We start from the raw sequence: 18,747 nt of genomic DNA on the forward strand, positions 1-18,747 counted from the left end.
ACGTCAAAGGATATGTTTCATGATTTGAGATGCGGACAGTTGCTATGCCTGTGCGTGTGTGCTCGTGTCCTCTGATCTTCACATCTGTATATCGATGCAGGTTTGATCATATGTTGTTGTGGCCCTTTCTTGCAGACAATTGCATCACTCTAATCAGCCATCACAGGAGAAGACTAACGACAGTTATCCTTTCATCTTCGGTCAGCGCAAAATGCCCTTTTGCAACACACGTGCGCACAGAAGGCTACACGCACGCACACACCTGTGCACCCGGTCAAAGCCAATCAGCAGTTTCCTGTTCTGTCTCCCCCCACGTCTCCTCTCCACTCCTGAGTGCTGTGACATATCAGCCAGCAACATCGGCTGCCAGACACCTCCTATCAGAATCGCTTTGGAGGCCTTTTAATCCGCCCTCTAAAGAAGTCTTTCCTGTCAATGAAGGGAAACGTGACCCCAATACCAAAGATGGAGGAGGGAGGGGAGGTCGTTATGGAGAGAGCCGGCGTGAGGATCTGGCAGAGTGAGCTACCCAACTGGCCCTGTTTGCAAGTGTTGGGTTGCAGCCCAGACAGTTTTTTTTTTTTAATGGCTGGAGATGCTGGAAAGCATCCTCTGCGCACACATAGAAAAGAGGCAAAATACACCTTTATTGTCAAGAGTGAGAGGGTTGTGGTTCACTGGACAGAGGAGTGAAAGTTACAGAAGAAGACATGCAGAAAATCTTCCGAATACAGTGTCAAGAACTGCAAAATTTATCTTAAAAAAAATCACAATATGCATTTAAGATTAAGTTTTAGGAAAGATTTTGTTTATTTCACTGCAGATCGCAAAGGTACACTATACATTAGAATTTCATATATTATAATTTAATAAACAAAAGCTGCAAAAAAAACTAACACAACAACTACCACCTCCAAATCCTATAATTATTGTAGAAGAAGAAGCATTATGGAAAAACAAAAAATGAACTTTTGATTTTGAATTGATTTGATTTGATATACCTGTATTAGTCCCACAAGGGGAAATTTCATTAGGCTGCCGACCTATTGCACGCAATGGCGGCACCATCTTACCCTCTGACCATACATACATTACACAAAAACATCACATGGGGAAGACAGGTCAGAGAGGTATAACAATGGAAAAATGCACCACACGAGGAAAGATAAGGAGAAAAAAATAACTCCCCCCAGACTGAGCTCCAACAGGGAGTCAAAGTCAACCTTTGTGACTTGACAGCCCTGATGAGAATGAGGTGCTAAGAACTATCATTAAGGCCCCATCATGTCATCATGTCGCTGGCATGGTGTTTATCCATGTGTCATCTCTGTGGCCTGTGGAGCTCCAGCCAGAGCATCACATCTCCTCCTCTGATCCCAGAGTCACTCCATTGTCTAATAACTGGGATCATGGATGGTCCACAGATTTTGTTGTTCTTTTTTTTCCACTCAGTGATTTCAGCAGCTGTCCTAGACAGAGAAGGAGAATTAATCAGATAATTCCGGCCTATGGAATGAAAAGCTGCATCTTGTAGATCCTAGAGGCATGTGTTTGCCCACTACATGGTTTCCACACTCTGTAATCATAGCCATTAAAAACGTTTTTCAAGCTTCGATTTGGAGACAAGAAACCTCGACAGCTTGGCCAAGCTGCCAAATAATGAATGTAAACTACTACCGCAAAAAGAATGTCACAGATCCCTTAGATATCAGACAGTCTGGAATCCCTGCAGAGTCCAAATCAGATAAATGCAACCAGGCCAAAGCAGCCCTGGACTGCACCACACTCTCTTTCACAACAGATGATACCATTAGGTCAGAGCAGATTCTCTTTCCATCACTCCTCCATTCCTCTCAGTTCAGTCAGTTTTACACCAGGCTGTTAGACATTCGTGCTGGGTCCCTCAGTGCCTCACTTAGCACCTTAGTTCAGGAGAGAGCTTGGCCAGTGAGCAATCTGTCACCACTGTAAATACTCGGTCATCTTGGAAGGATCACTGCTAACTGAGAGAAGAGAGCTACAATATTTATAAAAATATGACCCACAAAAAGAAAAAACAGAGCACGATGTGCACACCCAGAACTCATAAATGACTAACATGGTAGAATAAATGAACCCATAATAATTTAAGTCAAGAGCAGAGGAGGCACAGATCCATATAGAAAGCATGGAAATAAAATAATAATAACATTAATAATTTTAAACAGTGCAGTCTTCAGGTGGGAAACTGAAGCCAATACTGAAATGCGGTAAACCTGGTGGGGCTGTGGGAAATAACAAATTTAAAGAAACATTTCCTGGTTTGATGAGTCCTGATTTTCACCTCAACATGTGGATGGTGGGATAAGAATCTGACGTAAATAGCATGAAAGCATGGATCCATCCTTCTATCAACAGCTCAGGCTGCTGTTGGAGGAGTAATTGGTGTGGGAGTTATTTTCTTGGCACTCTTTGAGCCCATTAGCACCAGCTGAACATCATTTAAATGCTAAAGCTTACACAAGTATTGTTGCTGAGCATGTCCATCCCTTTATGACCACAATGTCCCCATTAGGACTGAGCAATTAATCAAAAATGAATCAAAACTGACATTCAGACTCTCTAATTGACATAATCATGCCCATTTTGGTTATTTTCGTGTTACCCCAGTGTGCACTGTCCTCTTTAAAAGAAACTAGCCAGTTTGTGGTCACGTGACTTTGCTCTTTTTAGTTTGTGACATGCAAGCATCATGGAGGAAAGCTCAAACACCAAAGCCGGCCACAGAACTCGAACAGCTTGTGACGAATATAAAATTACGTGTTCGTTGTTTCGACATATTTTGGGGTTCAGTCAAGCCCATATAAAAAAGGGGGGGAAGCAGAAAACTGCAGGAAAAATAGTTCAGGTAATATCAGAGTATAACAATTAAACTTATGCACGAGATAAACAGAAAGTTGTTGGAAGCGTCTTCGGATTTGAACGTGTTTTGTTGTTTCCACCATTCCACATTAAAGTGAGTGGATCTCTTGTAATTAATATAACATGACAAAATTTAAGAGCTCGACACGTGGTGACAACTGTACTATTTTCATGTCAAGCGAAAAATATATATCATGTGAGTAAATTGTGGGAAAATCTAATCCTTTTTGCTTCCTGTAATAACACCGGAGAACACCCTTGAGCTGGAAAATGTTTCCAAACCACATAATTTTACTCCTCAATTCAAAGAATCCCTGTGCGCCCCAGGGATGATCTTCCATTACAGCCCCTGACCTCTAATCTCCAAGAGGTGAGAGGAAAGGGAATTTCCCCCGGGATCAACAAAGTATTACTTAATCATTATTAATCTGGGCCGAAAAAAAAGAAAAAGAAATGAAACAATTTGGTTGATGGAATTTTAGATCAAAAGAGATTTAGCAAATCTCCCTGTTTACCTTTAGCCATAGATAAAGTGCTTACATTGCCAAAGGCGCCACACTAAGATGTTAAGGTTTTAAAACTCTTTTCAACTGAGCCCTGGGAAAGAATGATAAATGAAGGAATTTATTATAATCTGCTGCTGGTTATTTCATTCTTAGGCGTTGTATAGCTCTGTCTCTGCTGGCTAGTTTGACACAGATTTTGCTTCAGACAGAAGGGACCAGTGAGTGGAAGTACAGATACTAAGCATACATTTAGTATGTTTACTCCCCTTCCATGAAATGTAGATCCTTGTATTAATTTTGAGAATCTTTATTTAAATGTAATATTCTTTTTTTTTCATTCAGAGTGAGATAACAATCCCTCATGTTGCACACATGAAGGGCAGAAACCAAAGCTCAAGTCTCTCATAACTTAAGAAGTAGCCAACTGACATTGTGCTTTAATCAGACTGCACAAGTTCAGACCTAATGTGACAGCAAACAACAGCCTCACTCGAGAGTCTTTGACAAGACACAGACTGCTTATGAGCTCTATGGCTCCTTAAAGACTCTGGTTAGTAGTAGCATAAATTGTCTACCCAAAGTACAAAAGCCATAAAATAGCTAAATCGGTAAATCTAGTGACAAAGTACCTCTGAGAAGCCGAAGTGCTTAAATCAACTCACTTTTGCTGGTAGTTATTACACCGCATTGATTGTCCACAGTATTTCTGCAGCTCTCTGCTTTTTGGACAGAATCTTTGGCGCAGCTCTTCAGTGCATTAATTTCTGCTTGTTTAGCTCATGTCTGCATACCTTTGCTTTTGCTTTTGTTGCATTTGCAATGGAGCTACTGCGACAAAAGACAATTAATCACCCATTCTGCTATTGCAATTTGGATCTTACACCACAAACCCACTCTGTATGCTGCTACTATAAAACTTTTCCTGAGATAGAAACTTTATGTAACTGTATCACCCAAAGTGGGAAGAACTGGTATTTTAGTCTAATTTAAGAGAATAATTCTATATTTAGATTCATCTCCAGGCACAAAAATGATGCAGTTGTTGCTTGCCAGTGTTGGCAGCTCCAATAAATTTCCATGTCCAACTTATTTGTTTGAACCCAGTAAACAAATATAGGATTGATGGCTAAAAGAAAAGAAAATTTAAGATGGAAAAAGAACACAGGATAAGGTTGTGTTTGTTGAACCTGACTGGATGAATCTGACTTTTTCCTGAAAAAGGTTGCAACATAATGTCTTCTGATTCATTTATTGTGACATAACATGACTGGTTTAAACTGACTCAACCATAGAGTACTGTGGCAAAGTCTGAAAATGAGAAATGGATGCAGTGGTTTAATAAAACATACATAACTCATACAAACACAGATTGAAATACAGTCTCTCTCTCTCTCTCTCTCTCTCTCTCTCTCTCTCTCTCTCTCTCTCTCTCTCTCTATATATATATATATATATATATATATATATATATATATATATATACACACACACACACATATATGGCCAAAAAAAGAGTTTGTACAATTATAATGATCAATAATAATTATTCTATACAAGCCCGAGCTCTCTAAGGTCCTATTCCTTTAAGCAGTCTTCAGGAATAGTTCTCCAGGCTTCTTGAAAGACATTCAAAGTTCTTCTTTGGATGTTTCTGCCTTTTGTTCTGTTCTTGTCAAGATAATCCCACACTGCTTCAATAGTCTTGAGTTCTGGCTCTGGGGAGGCCAATCCATGCAACACGTTCTCATCCCAACGCGTAACATACTGACGACTGTGACAAACCATCGGTATGTTACACATTCGGAGGCATGAGAGCGGGTTGGAATGAATCTATAAATGTGTTTTCATGTGTGACATGAAAATCAACCTAACAAAGCATTATGTATGTTAAATCTCTTCACTTTTGGATCCTGAATCACTTTGGAAAACACTACGTCATAGGGTTAAGGTTATGGTTAAGGTTAGAATTAGGGCTGGAATGGACAGCTGGAGCCTCTGCTCTAAGAGTGTCCTACTGCTGCGAGTGGCTGCGAGTGTCTTATTAGGATGTGGAAGAGTACCTTTTGCACTACTATGCAACGCCTAGAGGCATGACAAATAGTCTGTATGCTATGTATTGGGAATAATAATACTCTGGTCCATGACCGATAGTGTTCCATATTGTGTTTTTCGATTCAGGTTTGCTTTCACTGCATCGGCAGTGTGTTTAGGATCATTGTCATGGTGAAAAATGTAGTTGTTGCTAATTAGATGCTTTTGAGATGACACTCAATGATGGATCAAAATCTGGTACTTTTCTCCGTTCATAAGTGCCTAAAGACACATTTTAAAACTGGTTGTTTGCTAAATTGTCTGTTATTTGTATATAAAACACTGGTTCATCCTTTGAGTTAGGTGTCTTTTTTATGCTTGACTCATCCATAGATCAGGCTCAACAAACCCCCAAAAATCTTTGAAAAATCTAAAGTAGGCCTGGAAAAATATTGCTCAAAATCACTTTTAAAATTTTACAATGTCTGTGTCCTTGGATGCAAAAGATAAAGGTATAAGTGGCAATTCTGTAATTTAATGCAAATTATTTGCTTTTTGCTATTTTACATTGTACTTTTCCCAATAATACTGGAACATTCTGGACGTATTTGATTGATTTAATCAAATCTGTATTTTGCTACAGCTGCATTGCTGTTTCATTAATAAATAGGCCTTGAAGAGACCTCGATCCTAGTTTTGTAATATCATCCCAGCTTTTATGTAAAAATATTAATAATCTAAAGTGTTATCTTCTCAGGGGCATTACTGGAATATTTTGGACTAGGCCATCTGTCTCGTCAGCTGACATGACCGCTGCTAAGTGAGACTTTAGGGGCATTTACTCCCTCCTCTGATATGACAGCAGCTACAGAGGTCACGACTAAACCACAGTCTTTCTGTTGTTCATTTGTCAGTTATGTGTGAGTTTGTTGCTCTCATACTTTGCAGTTACTGTTAGCTAACTGCTCTTTTGGCAGTTTGTATTTGTTTGCGTTCATTCAATAATGAGTAACACTGATTGCCTTTTAGGAACACCAGAATCCACTGTCGGCATTGTCTGTTGGACACGTAGCGTAGCCAACTTCTCCCTCAGTATCAGCACTTGCCGGCATAGCTTTATAGCGACTCTGTTTTCAACTAGGCCTACACATACCAATACATTTTTCATCCATTTCTCAATTATTTTGTTGCACTGGTAATAAATTAAACTAATTTTAGTAAACTAAAATTTAAAGTAAACTTTTTTTTAGTTATATAAATTTAATAATTGCATTTTGGAGATCAGTATCTTACCCGAGGACACTTAGGCATCCACACATAAAACCACCATCCCTCCGATTAGTAGATGACCTGCTGTAACTCCTGAGCTATAGCCACCCTGTGGCAGCTTCATCATAAGCCTCAAATGTGCTTTCCATACAGATTTGTTTGTTTTTTCCTGCTCAAAAATGGCTTAAAATGGCTCCAGCAAGTGACACCATGGGTAGCTGGCAAATTTGTGAATTCATTAAAGTTTTCCTGTTTGTAGAAACGTTAAGCCAAAGTTAGTTAAAAGATTACCTTAATGATGAGAGAAAATAATTCTCCTATCCCAATTTTTGCTGTCACACATGCAAAACCAGTGCAGAATTATAAGATTTTTAATCTATCCTAGACTTGGCAACACTCCAGCAGTTTTTCTAACAACAAACCCTGGATCACCAGTTACCTGAAAGCAGTACTGAATGAAAAGAAGAGGATACACCATGAACTGAATGCATGATTGAGATGGTGTACAGATGCATACAGGAAGAAGCTGGAGGCCAAATTCCAAGAATTTGAAGGATGTTATAGCAGTGTACTTATTGCTCTTTTGCCTGTATGTGATGGTGCTTCTGGTGAAAATAAGGTGTGTTTATATATCATTTTAAAGAGCTTCAGTTTTTTAGCACTGATCTGTTATACATAAAGTGATTGTCCAAAGGAGGGTATCCTCCAGAATAAAATATTGGCATTGCATTGGTTCATTCAATCTTCTGTTCTCTACCTCTGTGTGATTGTGATGAAGTCGTGGTAAAGTGAGTGGGAACAGATGGAGAGCTCTGCCCTACTAGCACAGCCGAGGGCCCTCAGTGGTCCAGACTTGACCCACGACTCCACTCACCTGGCACTGGATCCCGGCATGGATAACAGACTGTTCCAGGGGATACAGCACGGAGGAGAATTTTGTTTGTGTTTATATGTTACTAACTGGATTTCTTTTGGCATTACAAGAGCCAAAGAAGACAAATAGCCTTTATTTGTGTCTTGTTTTTAGACTCACAGCAACTATGAAGACAGTCCCTGAACAGTGAGTGAGTATAGCACTCAGAGTACTTATAGCACACTTTGCTTCCACTTTATTTTTAAGTATTTCAAGGGTAACATACTCAGGTTTGCAAACTCTGAGCTCCATCTATGTTGTCAGGAAATCTTTTTTTAAATGTTTTGTCTGTTTATCAAAGTCAAAATATTTTGAGAAGTGTGGAATTTGCAGGTTCTCCTGCAAGTGTCTTCAATCCAGCTGAGTCAGGTTGGTTGGCATCAGGTGTCTAGCCTAAGACCCGTACTGGATACGGACACCCCGGGAGTCAAACCTATGACTCCTGTTCCAAATGGATGTGGGCTTACCATTATGCTATCCAGCTGTACCCAGCTTGGAGCCCTCGGTGCAGTGACTCCCAAACTTGGCAAGTGGCTCCAGCAGATCCCAGGAACAACACTTGAGATCTCTGTCCAGAAGAGGGCAGTGCTAGGAACAGCTAAGGCAGACCTTCCCAAAGTGTGGGGCCCGCCCCCTAGTGGGGTGGGGTGGGGGGTGGGGGGGGTGGGGGGGGGCAGAGCCATTGCAAGTGGGGCGCGGTATGAAAAGGGAAAAAAAATAAATAAATGACGCTTGGACACTGCTAGCACGGGGCGCCCGCACAAACGCAAAGCAGGAGATGAAGCATAGCTGAATATGTTTCCAAACCAACTTCATTCTAAGCCAAAGACTAGAAAACATGGTGAATCATGTCTTCCCTTTGGTTTCACCTGCACAAGTGCCAAGGTAGGTCTCCCCTGCAGAATTGGTATTTCCTTCGTCAGGAGCAGCGCTGGGCTCTTCAAATCACGGACAAACAGTATCACACATTCTTGATTTTTAGTTCACAAACACTTGTTGTAATGACTAACTACTCCTGACATTTTGGAGATGTTAGCTCTTTATACAGTAAAGTTACAGCGGGATACAAATAACATCAGGCTGATCCTGCCACGATTTGTTCCCCCGTCCAAATCACAGACAAACAGTATCCCACAGTTGTTTATGTTTTTAAACCCATTTTGCACAGAGAGGCAGTTTTTGAAAAATGTATTGATAGCAATGTTGAATATTATTACACAAGAAAAAAACAACTACATGTAAAATAATGACACCGTGACGCCTCTGCCTTTCTAAATAGAGGGACAGTAACTGCGTGTTTATATGTAAGTGTGTAAAACCTGAAGATAGACACAAAATACTGTTAATCTGACTATCTGCCATTCTGCAATTCATCTCATGTAAACAATAACGTGGCGCACAGCGTGACGTGAAAAAAGGCACATACCTTTGACGTTGCGTGACGAACTCTGTATTCCTCGTCCACACGTAAAAGCAAAAAAGGAGTTTTAAAAAAATCTCCATTTTCGGTGATTCGAAACGCTGTTTACGTGTGGATGACACAGCTGCGTTTTCAAAAATACCTGTGTAGGTGCGGATGTAGCGTAAAAGAGTTAGTAGTTTATTTTCTTACTACCTGTATTTGCTTAATTGTTTACTAAATGTTTGAGGTGTGAAATAAACCACAATTGAGCAAAATATGGGTGTGTGTGGTTGGAGGATGTGTTAGTGCGTGCGTGTGCGCGTGCGTGAGGGGGGCGTGAACATTTTTCCTGTAAAACAAAGGGGGGCCCAGCGAAAAAAATTTGGGAACCACTGAGCTAAGGTACTGTGCAGGATCCTTAAGCTCCCCAGCCACTGGTGGAGGACCCAAGCTTGAAAGAGAGACCGCCCGCAGGGTGAGAGGGGACTGTATATATATGTGTATATAGCTTACTGCATTTTTCTTTTGAAAATATCATGTTTATTTCATCAACCACATATTATAAATGCTAAAGGAAACAAAGAGCTCATGAAAAATAGCTCAAGGAAGCGTATCATCATCCTCGTTTTTGGGATTCTGCAACAGTCTTTGGTCTCATATAAAACCCAGCTCAGCTCGGCAACGCAGTACCTCTCAGGCAAGCTAAAATGGGCGAGGTTATGACACTGTCTGAGTCGTGTGTGGTGGAGCTGCTTTGTCGGCTGCTGCTCCCTCGCCTAGTAGAGATAAACAAAGCCCCGATGTGAAAGTTGAGGATTTCTGCAGCTTGCATTCCATTACTAAATCCCTCACCTCTCTGCAACTCCTCCAGTTACAGAACCCGGCGAGAGCAAACAGGAGAGCTTCATTAGGCTTTTCCAGATGTAAAAAGTTAACTAACCTCATGCGGGTACACACCAGCATTCGCCTTTTTTTCCCTCTCCCTTCCTGCTGCTCTCTCCCCTTCGCCCCCTAAGGAGTTCTCTCCGGTGACTCGCTGTTCCACAGGATGCTTCCAAAATGGCGGCTCGGGGAGTGCTGCAATTCCCCAGGCTGCCCAGATGAGATGCAAGGTTCTCTCTTGTGGGCACAAAAAGAAGAAGAAGAAGAGACACACAGGAAGATGTATGTGTGTGTGTGTGTTTCCCCCCCTTTTATTTCCTTAGCTTTCTCTGATCTGATCTGATGTGAAATCACAAATTGGCCCCTAGCCGCTGCCCCCTGTGTACATAACAGAACTCATTAAAGCGAGGAGGGTTATTAAAAAGTGATGGAGCGAGGGAGGACTCTGACAAGAAAAACTGATTCAGTTTAATAAAAGAAACAGAAAGAGAAGAAGAAGGTGAAGCTCCACAAAGAAAAAGGAGGCTAAGCAATGAGGGAGCCGCAACGACAGGTTTACTGTTCTCTTTCACACAAGCCTTATGCAAATACGCTAGATTCTTCCGAGGCTTCGGACAAGCTCAGTTCTTTACTTTCTGGCAGATGATAACATGGAATGGGACGTCTTTCCCAAAGGTTCAGTTCGTGTGCCCTACATATGGACAGACAATACAGTGTGAAGGCAGCGACTTGGCCATCAGCAGAGCAAACTGTATGTTGCTTCTTAAATCCCAGCAATCAGCTAAAGCCCTTGAGGTCTAAGCTAAAAATACAGCATGTATTACTGTTCACTTAAGATAAAAGCATCTGTTAAATGACCGTATCATAATGCCTCCACTCCTCTGGGCAGTATTTTTGTGTGTAACAGCAACAGGAGACCTCTGGCATTCTGCTTCATGGACGTTCATTTATAATTCATCGGTTTTGACTGGGAACACACGTGTAATGGGAGCAAAGTATATCTTGGAGGATTACGGGGCGAGGACAAGAGGGGAAGATGAGCGGATGGCGAAAACATAACAAAGAAAGAAAGACTGAAAGAGGTCTGGTGGGGAGAGATTGTTCCAGACTGTTTGCTCTCCAGAGGCTAATGTAGATCCACAAAGAGCGAGGCTGAGAAGGGAACCAAACTTACTTCTTTTCACTTTTTTTCCACCTGGAATGAGTGGCAGGGGTAGAACTATATCTTCAAAAGCAAGAAACTAAATGTAAATGCTTGGGCATACATGTCTCTGTGCATCACCGTGCTCAGAGAGAGGGCCTTCTGCCCCCTTTGTGGATGAAATGGAATGGGAAAAAAAGTGAGAGAGTGTGAGGGAGATCGGAAGGGTGAGTCACTGATTTCTGTTGGCTTTGCTGCTCTCCAGCGAGTTGCCGTGCCAAGCAACCAGCAATAACTAGAGTGACTATAACCTGTGGCCCGCAGCATCCCACCTGTATGCCTCTGCAGAAACTAAACCACCTGCCCCATCCAGCAGCCTCCTGAGGTCTCATTTATAAACATAACATCCGCTCAGAAAGAGTGGAAAGTTGTGTGCAGCGTTGCCCAGACAAATGCCAAGCTTTAGAAAAAGTAAGCAGGCAAACTATAGCGTTGCTTTATGCAAACTCTGGTGCACTGAGCTCAAGGCTAGATTTGACTGCTATGGTAAAACCTACAATAATCCATCATTCTTCCTCTGCTCTGTCCAATTTGTACAGCAAAAAAACAGGCCTGAATATTGTTGTGTTGTTCGTTGATTATACCCATCCATTCATGTTTTTAACGTCTCATCCGTCGAGGGCTGCAGGGAGGTTGAAGCCTATTCCAGTTGACACTGACCACCGGTCATCAGTCCATGGGCTCCATCAATTCAATTCAATTTTATTTATAAAGCGCCAAATCACAACACCTTGAGCTTTATTCTCTAAGGCAGGGGTGCCCAATCCCAGTGCTCGGTTTTAGATCTCACCGTGGGTCAACACACCTGAATGAAATGATTAGTTCATTACGAGGCTTCTGGAGAACTTCAAGACATGTTGAGTCATTTAGCCATTTAAATCAGCTGTGTTGAATCAAGGATTCATCTAAAACCTGCAGGACACCAGCACTCGAGGCCTGGAGTTCGACACCTATGCTCTAAGGAAAGGACCCCAATAGAGAGAAAACTCCAGCAATCAGACGACCCCTATGAGCAAGCACTTGGTGACAGTGGGAAGGAAAAACTCCCCATCTAACAGGAAGAAACTATTAGCAGCCCTAAATAGAAACTTTGTCAAAAAGGGAAATTGTATGCATAATTGGAATGTTCAAATCCAAAACCTTGCAACAGTGCAATCCACTGCATCGCCATCCCACTCTCTTACATTTACCACTTTATTTTTGTGATTGAAAATACAGATATTCTGGTCACGATATCTGTAGATGTCTTCTTGTTCCACTGCTAATATTTTCCTGAGTGCAAAACATATAGTATCAGTAGAAAAGTTGAATATGCTGATGTGTGAGATGCATTCAGGTTCTGCTTTGGCAAACACCAACTTCACCTTTAAACTGACCCAGCCTTCACACTGAGGCTCGCTGATATTCTCAGGCTGCAGCGCAGTGATGAAACAGCAGTTTCATCACAAAGGTGGAGCTCAGGTCAGGAGCAAAAGGAGAAGCCTGCTTGTTGCTTCTCTCTACATCCAAAAGGGTTGCGGTCAGGGGTTAAAGTAGGATTCAGGAGGTGGGGAAACCCTAAGATTGGGTGCAGCAGTGCAGCTTGGGGAAAAGAATGTCTTAGACTCGAGTCACACAATAATGTATTTTGTGAGCTCCAAGAGATCTTTCTTTGTGCACAGGCTGTGATCAGCTGACCTGTGCTTTTACTCTAGTATTCACTGCTATCTGTAGATTCAGACGATGGAGTTTAAGTCACAAAAACGTTGGATTCCATCAGGTAATGATCCAATATCTGATTTTAAAACTCTCCCACTACATGTCAGATTTAAGTTTCCATTTTATAAAATTTCATTTGGCTAACGTACTTAGCTTTTTGTAGCAGTCATTTCCTAATCTCTCATTACACATTAAGAGTTTTCTTTACATTTCACATTAACTGGATATACAAACTGTGCAGAGACAGCTTGTGTGTTTGATATTTATCAAGCTGCATTTCAAATTACATGCCACTTAAAAATAAAAACAAAAAACTTACTCTGGTCATGTTAAATCCCCTTCTGCAGTGCTAGTGGGACTGCAACTTTATTTACATCTGCACCATGAACGCCCCGAAGGGATGAGGAGAAAGGGATGTGTTAAAGGTGTAAACGTACCGCGGGACATCATTATTTTCTTATTACTGAGAAAGTGTCTCCATGCCCCCACTGGAAGCAACACCAGGCTGCGGCACCTGACATGTTCACTCATTCAGTGTTATGCATTAACCTGCCTATCAGATTAAAGTGCTCATTAAATGAAAATGCCAGAATACCATTCCAGATTGTTCCACTTTCCACTTTATTCTCTGGTTATAGTGCTTGAATCCCTCCTCAGCATCAGACCCGAGGATGAAAACAGCCTCTGAGTTCAAACTTACTTGATGCACTCTATCACTTGCACTTAACTTCATCCTTGTCCCAAGAAATCAAAGTCATGATAGACGGTTATCATTTTCAGACAGTGGAAAGAATCCAACGTGGATATACAAGTGACCAGAGCAGGGCTTTAAAGAAACAAGTGGATGTGCACTTGAAGCACTGCACAAGGAAAAACCACAAAATCACCTCTTATGAACTGAAACACATCAGAAGCATTTTTTTTCCTAAAAACAGGGCAAGGCCAAATGTAATATAATAATATTTCAGACAGTTTTTGAGACTTCTACATCATCCAGTACAGCACTTCAGAGTCACACTGGTAGCGATCGAAGATTTAAGTAAATTTGACAAGCTCGACGCAACAGAAGATTGATTGACAATGGTCTATAGCCAATCAGGATGCAGAACACAATGCGCTGTGGGGGAAAAAAAGCATGCAAAACTGCACAAAAAAAATCCACGAAACAGCAAGGCCGCAAAAGGTGAACTGCAATATAGTGAGGGAGCACTGTAAATAAAACAAGGTGACAGTCAACACAAAAAGCTTCAGAGTGTATATTTTTGACCTATTTTTGTACTTAACTTAAGTGGCTAGAAACAAATCTAAGTATTGATCCTATTGCGCTATAATTGGATCGATCTGCCTACGTATAGGCTACTGCTTTATTCTCATATATTATACACAACACATCCTACAAATTCGCCCATGTGAGCTTCATGACGTCCCACCCAAACCTATGACATGTCCGTACCAACCCTGCATCACTGCTCCTCAGCATCCGCCTTGACAAATCACTCCCCAGTTTATAAAGAACATATTTTGTAGAGTATGATGAGCTCAGAGCCTAGATTGCAAACTCTAACTATACTCTGCTGGTATAATGAATGTTTTCTAACTTGAGTTCTCTGACTGAAGTTCATTAGTGTGCCCACCACCCACCACCACCACCATTCCCTGTCATCCCTGTTTTGCTGAGCTTGGTGTCTCTTTGTTAGGAGTGACAAGCTCACAGCCTAGAACCACATATCAACACTGAACTAATTAGGGAGCTGGCTGACTGGACTGAAATAATTAAGATTTTAACATAGATACTTGTCTTTAACCCTGTAAAGTTAGAGTTAGGGTTAGGGTTACTGCTCTTTAACCTTCAGCTTGAACCCTAGGCTATTAGAATATCCAGTGTTTTTTGCAAGGCTCAGACTTCTCAGAGGCAGGTAGATTTTTCTTTAGTTTATCTTTTGTCTAATGTGTGTAGATTGATGTGCACTGCATGCAACAGACACGAATCTCATGCTTAGCAAGACCTTTATCCAGACCTCTCCCTTTCTGCATAGTCGTGCGTAAGTCTCCACTCAGCATGCATATCTGCTGACAAGTGTAAGCACAATTTATTTTTATAGAATAAACACTCCCTACAGGGAAGCAGGAAAGCCAGAATAATGTTCAAATCATTTTATTTGTAAGCTAATGCATTCTGCACATCCCACATGAATGAACTGTAATGAGATAATTTGAGTATTATTGTGGATTACCGTGTATGCTTTCCCGTTGGGGGTGTTTTACTGGGAGTGTTACTTTGAGATTGTCCTACGTATCCTAATTAAGCCAGACAGTTTGTGCATTTAGAAGACAAAGTGTAGCATCTTGACTGCCATTCTTCCTAATTGTCGCACTTTTTTTTTGCCCATTATCTCTTTTTTTTTTGCATGCAAAAAAGCATGTAAGCACTTTGTTCTTAGCTAACAATGAGTGCATTTTTTTTGCGATTTATCCATTTTCTCCACAGTGAACCCTGTTAGTATATTTAGGACAATGAAAAATACAATTGAATTATTTATTGCCTTTTTTAAGGCATAAAGACCCGGCAATAGCACAGACGAGCCCCGTGAGCAAGCAGTTGGCGACAGTGGGAAGGAAAAACTCCCTTTTAACAGGAAGAAACCTCCTGCAGAAAAGGCTTAGGGAGGGGCGGGGCCATCTGCTGCGACTGGTTGTGGATTGAGCAAAGGACAGTAACAGTAACTAACGATTACATAGACCGTCCTGTCAAGCAACAGTAGTGAGTGCTTCTAACTGTATGATCCCTTTTTAGTACTTTTTAACAGTGCTACTCACTCTGGTGTCCCTTAGATAGACACTGACAAGGGAGACCCCAAAGACCTGGAAGTGGAAGCCAGCTCTGACCAACAACTGAACCCGATCGCAACGCTGCTGAACCGTAAAGCCGGCAGTCAATGAGCCATGGTCAGGCAGCCGGCAAATAAATACAATTAGTGTAAATTAGCTGTGACAATTAGCAGAAGCTACCTCAGCTCACCTTTGTGTCCTCGCGGAGCCACACAAGTCCCTCGCCGATGATGCTGTACATTCATCTTCAAAGCTCCTAATGACTTTCTCTGCGAGGTACATAATACAAAGCCAAGGTCAAGCTGTGTTGCTGACAGGAGTGCGATGAATAGGAATAAACAGGGACAGGTTGGGTTACCTTGCAGCCACAGGAGACACTCGCACGCCCGCTCGTGTCTTTACAGCCACCGTGTCCATCTTTGTCTCGTCTGCTCCAGTTCCTTTGGCTTTGAAGGGCACGCCTGCTTGCGTGTGAGAGATTAGAAGTGTGTGTGTGCGTTGATGTCTTTGTCCTGGAGGCGTGAGGAGACAGAGGGCAGCGGAGTCATGCGGACTTCAACTCTGGGAGTGTGTGCGTGTGCGTGTGGAGACAGGGAGAGAATAGAGGCACTCGTCTGTATAATGGAGCGAGAGCTCAGCCAGCTTCTAGGAGCTTTCATCTGTCTGCTGCAGCACCAAGACACGCACGCACTATTTCTCTTGGCCCACAGACCTAACCAGACCAGCTGTAATTTGTCATTTGGCTGCGATCTGGCCCGTCAGCGCTGGGTTACTTTCAGCTCGTGGCTCTATGGTAATCCCTCCCTTTGAAGGCCGGCCAATCCAATCCCATGGCTGACATTGCCAAAACGGACTTCACTATTGTGACCTTTACAGCGCACCAGCTAATCTTTCTTCAACGAGCACGGGGGAGAAAGTGAAAAAGGGAGGGAAGCTGGCAATGAGTTCAACAAGCTTACTTGTCCTCCTTAGTGCTGTCTCCTCCATCCTATAGTCTGAATTTTTTTTTCCTCACAAGAAAAACGTCCCCCACAACATACGCTGCCTAGTCAGTTGGTGTTTTGTTTTTTAAAAAATGAAGGAAAAAAGTCATGGTTGACATTTAGCGAAGCCTCATGTTTCTGCCTCTGGCGTGGGGCAGAGGTGGCGTGCGCTGTGTTCTCGTTCCCACCACCACCTGGCACATTTACAAACAGACTCGTCGGTTAAAGGTTTTTCACACCTAGTTGGTTCAAAGCGCATAGCTCTCCGGTTTTGCTGCTAATGTGGCATCTCGGGCGAAATGAGAAGTCAAGAATCAAACAGAGAACTTGCTGAGAGGTAGGATTTGCACTTCTTCTGCAATCCACCTGGAGCAAAACACCCCGGATGTAGACTATGATTAGAAACTTCATTCAAAGCAAAATCCCGTGAGAAGGTGATTTCTGGCACGATATACCGAAACAGATGCATGGAGTTTGTTCAAAAAAAGCTCGAAAACAGAAGTAAATGTTAAATAAAGTTCTTATAAATCATATCAAGAACAAAATCAATATGTCCCTCTGATCAGTATTGCTGTACGAGCAATGAGGTTTCTGGGATTACTTCCCCGTGGATTTTTTGAGCATCACGCATATTTCCCGCACTTTGGTGAACTGGTATCCACTAATTTTCTTTTCCTTTTCTGTCCCACATTCATAATATAAATTCCTTTATCTACTTAAAGGAAGTGGGGAGGAGTAAATGTGAGTGTGTTAAATTTTGATGAATTAATTTGTAACATTTTTAAAAGTTCTGGTGTGTTTCGCGAAGAACATCAGTCCTATTTTTCCAACTGTGTAGACTGACTTTTAGACAGTGTACTTCCAACTGAAACACATTAGTTTCTACATTGTGGTGTTTTAATGAGGCACTCAAGTCGATGTACATGTACAAACAGACTGCTTTTATGCAGTAAATACAGTAAATGCTGCTAGATCTCAGTTCCTGATTTCCATGATGTAACTCTTTCTGTCATCTGCCCACCTTCAGTCTGTGTTTGACCTTCTCTTTCATCCCCCCTTGTGCTCTAGTTCTTTCATCTTTCCTCCCTCCTTACCTGTTATTGCAGTAAATTGGGCGATCGTGGCTCAAGAGTTGGGAGTTCGCCTTGTAATCGGAAGGTTGCCGGTTCGAGCCCCGGCTTGGACAGTCTCGGTCGTTGTGTCCTTGGGCAAGACACTTCACCCGTTGCCTACTGCTGGTGGTCAGAGGGCCCGGTGGCGCCAGTGTCCGGCAGCCTCGCCTCTGTCAGTGTGCCCCAGGGTGGCTGTGGCTACAATGTAGCTGCCATCACCAGTGTGTGGATGTGTGCGTGAATGGGTGGATGACTGGATATGTAAAGCGCTTTGGGGTCCTTAGGGACTAGTAAAGCGCTATATAAATACAGGCCATTTAAATTATCTAGAACCAATGGCCAGTTATAAAATTTGAAACAAATTTGACTTGGGACTCTGGGCTATATAAATTAATTTAACTTGTATTCATAAATGTGATGTTAAAAATTCAGATGAGCTAGTTAATCATTGGATGTAACGTGAACCTCAGGTAATCAGTGACTCTACAGTGAAGCCTCGTGAAACAGATTATGAAATGAAATGATTGATTATTATCATTATTACTATGAAAACAGTCAAAAATAGCACACGGTTTCAAAATTGAGGGTTATGAGTGGTTTGAATATTGGCTAACAACTTCTCAACCACAACTCTGTAGAGGACTCACCATTCCTCGTCACATCTTGGATTTTCCAACCAAGATGGCGACAGCAGAAACCCCTGATTTTTGGCCTTCAAAATAGGACTTCAGAAACTAGGTATAACCAGTTGCTGTTTATGCCTCTTTCAAACACCATTGGCTACTAATCTCAGCTAATTCTTCTTTAACTCAGCTGTTTTAAATGTGCAAACGTTTGCAAATGATAAGATTACTTACTGGCCAAACCAACTCTCTAACCATGTCTGAACTCTCGAACTCTGTTGGTCCGATAAAAAGATGTCTCCACAAGATGTTCACCCATTGGATGCTTTCTGGTGTATGTGTTTTTGCATGTTTTTGAAGCACTGTGGGACTCAAACTAGTCAGTCATAATCAGTGT

The 18,747-nt window shown here is 41.9% G+C and overlaps 1 long non-coding RNA gene across 1 annotated transcript; it reads right to left on the bottom strand.

Moving 5' to 3' along the window:
• Positions 1 to 887: 887 nt before the first annotated feature.
• LOC309698902 lies at positions 888 to 16,317 on the bottom strand. The gene is made up of 3 exons (XR_014274211.1): positions 15,991 to 16,317; positions 15,823 to 15,901; positions 888 to 1,469 (listed from the first exon to the last, which is right to left on the bottom strand). It is a non-coding gene; the product is annotated as an uncharacterized lncRNA (long non-coding RNA).
• Between the last annotated feature and the right edge of the window lie 2,430 nt (positions 16,318 to 18,747).

Source organism: Aulonocara stuartgranti, assembly GCF_965226115.1.
Source record: "Aulonocara stuartgranti genome assembly, chromosome: 22".
NCBI lineage: Eukaryota > Metazoa > Chordata > Actinopteri > Cichliformes > Cichlidae > Aulonocara > Aulonocara stuartgranti.